Here is a 2,833-nt window from a genome sequence, read left to right as displayed (position 1 = left end):
CTATAATTTGATCATCGTCTAGAATCAGACCCTGTACAAAATGGCCGTAGACGAACACATGACGAAGTGGCTGGAAAACCCCCACCAATTCCTAGATAGGGGGAAAAAAAATGAATTAATAGGTAAATTACACAGGAAAAGAACGGGAGTAGAGGCGTTTATCTTCTCAGTGTGGTGCCCTATTTTTTTTTCCTGGTTATGAATCATAAGTGTTGGCTTTTTTTCACATATGGCTTCAAGAATGGCCGCCACCAACTGAGTTTTGGTGAAAGTGTCTGAATAACGAGCAACAAAGAAAAAACATGCGGTAAGTTAATATGCAGATGGTAAATTTGCTTTCTTTTTCTATAATGTATGATTGTGTATGACTCGATATATAATTCCACTCTGGAATTCTGTATCTCGACGGTTGCTGAGTGCAACAAAGTGAAATGGCCTTGACACGTTCTGCATTCGTCACTTGATCCTATTTCAAAATGGAACTGAGAAAAACCAGTCAAGAGGAATGGTAAGATTCGCCCGTCCACCATTCGACTTGTGGTGTTGTCAAATATTTCAACTCCATTTTGATTAATAATAATTCAGAGACGTGACAATATTTAGCACTTTTAAAATTGAGACAATCTAGAAATATTTCAACATTTAGAGAATTTTTCTTTCTTAAAATTTAGGTGAAACATAATCGAAATTATTGCAATGCTGCTGCAATTCCGTTGGACAGTCGTTGAGTCGTAGGGCGAAAGGCGTAAGGTTCACATGTGGCTCATGCTGTGAAACGATTGTGATAAAAGACAGAGAACTTTCAAATCCAAGAATTTTCCGAACATCTTTTCGCTGAACATTGAACTACGTTTCTATTGAAAGAGAACATGTCCATATTTAGAAATGTGACTCGTCAACGAGTTCCACTTTCTTCGACGTACGTTATATTTATGCGCCCCTTGCTGCGTGCTGAACACGTGTTAGTTTTATGTCGTTTTGCACTCGTTGAACCACGCCGTTTCGTAGCCATCCAACCACGCCATTTCCATGTAATGACGAAGAGCCTGGAAAGTTGCAGGGGCACAAAGACGACCACGAGGTGAAGCCGATTCGACAACGAGATGAAGCAGCGTCGAACAAAGTCCGCCATTATTGAAAGTAAGTGATTCTCCCATTTTTGGCGCCAAAGTTTTTGATCGTTGTTTCCTTTGCAAGTGTCCTCTAGAGTCAAGTAGTATTTTTTATTCAAGTCAAAGGAATGTTTCGATAGCATCTAGAAATGCGGGTTTTAGACTATTTGTTAGGTCATGTAGTTTCGGCCATGTGGGTCAGTCATTTTTAACATACCACGTTTAGTGATGAAGCGTAGAACGGCACAAAGATATGAATTGAATTCCGTCGTAAACAAATTGGGGACATCTTTCAAAGTCGTTGCTGTCGACGACCGCGGTCTCATCTACGACGGGTGACGAGTGCTCACAATGTGCTTGGCGAATTCGATTTTATTTTTCATTTTTATTCCACGGGAAAAAGAAAAGCATTCTATTCAAATTCCTATATTGAAGATGGGAATTTCCACTTTGTATCTTTGGCTGGCTGTCGGTGGCTACTTCTTTTGTTTTATAATGGCGGGATTTAAAAAATAAAATCGAAGACAGCGTTGCCGATTTTTTCGGGTGGGTGGGTTTTCAACCTTTTAAACGACATTTTTACCGTTACTACGATGACGATCGCCCTTAATTCCGTGTCAATGTTTTTGTCCCCGTTATTTGAAATGCGTCGCGTGACGTAGATGCTAAACAGCTAGGCTTTTTGTGTTTCCTTTCATGTGTAAACAAAATGAGAATTTAGCTCGACTGTCCATGTGGGATGGAAAATTGCTATCGAAAAATGGCGTTTGGGTTATCATCCATTTTCTCTATTTGATGGAAAAGGAAAGAAGGGAGATTTGAATCTTTTCTCGGACTCGCCTGTTTATTCTATTGGATTGGACAAATGAATAAAATAAAAACTACTCTTTGCTGATGTAGGTGAAAGCCCCATTTGAGACTAAAAGGTGTGTACGTGTTCTGTCTTTAATCTGATCTGCGACACAGCCATTTGGTTTGTGTGTCGTCTTCCACGACGTCAACTTATAGGGAACCGTTTCCCAGTAAAAATGCCTGTTCGTCTATCTATGATCGATCATTCCCCGCCATCACCACGTTATTATTCCTTACATTACAGCTACCCTCCAGTAACAAGAAATTGTTTGCTCATTAAGATATTTCTTAAAAAAAAAAAAAACTTAAATTCGTTTGTCGGTAAAACGAAGGATTTTGGCCCGTCAGTCTAATTGCGAATTTCGTCCATCGATTCTCGTGTTTTTTGTCCATCAGTTTTGAGGTGAATCTTTTTTCTCCCATCAAACTTAATCATTCAATGGATAAAAAGGTGATTGAACCCCACATGCAGGAATCTCGACTATCCCATTATCGTTTTCTTTAGTACTTGCTAGCGGACGTATAATCGACGGCTCCCGCAATACTGGCCCTATGGGCGATCGTGTAATAACGACCGAAAAAAATCATCTTTATTTATATCCCCCACCCCTCTTTTCCATCATTTCTTCGATATTGTCTTTGTTATGTGACCGCCTTTTATTTTTTTTAATAACCGAGTTTATGTGAGTCGCCTTATGGCTTGTGCAAGGATCGATATTTGTGTCCCGCACGTATTTTTATTTTTTGCCCCTACCGCAATGGAACATTGGCGCTGCGTAATTCCTGGCGCCAAAATATTCCGTCGATCTCGCACTTGGATCAATGCGTTTCTGTGTGATGGGGTCCGTTTGAACTTGGCGTTTGTTCCG

General features: G+C 40.1%; 1 protein-coding gene across 2 annotated transcripts in view; it reads left to right on the top strand.

Annotated features, from left to right (window-relative positions):
- The first annotated feature begins 379 nt into the window (after window positions 1–379).
- Window positions 380–2,833, top strand: part of LOC116918771 (zinc finger protein 91) — a 111,025-nt gene continuing 108,571 nt past the window's right edge. For both annotated transcript variants that reach the window (XM_045166895.1, XM_032924533.2), the window contains exons 1-2: window positions 380–508; window positions 672–1,140. The gene's annotated coding sequence lies outside the window, so the exon portion shown is untranslated. The remainder of the gene's footprint in view (window positions 509–671; window positions 1,141–2,833) is intronic.

The sequence above is a fragment of the Daphnia magna genome, unplaced genomic scaffold, assembly GCF_020631705.1.
Source record: "Daphnia magna isolate NIES unplaced genomic scaffold, ASM2063170v1.1 Dm_contigs114, whole genome shotgun sequence".
Classification (NCBI taxonomy): Eukaryota; Metazoa; Arthropoda; class Branchiopoda; order Diplostraca; family Daphniidae; genus Daphnia; species Daphnia magna.
Note: the sequence above shows the minus strand (reverse complement) of the source record. Positions and strands in the feature narration are given on the sequence as shown.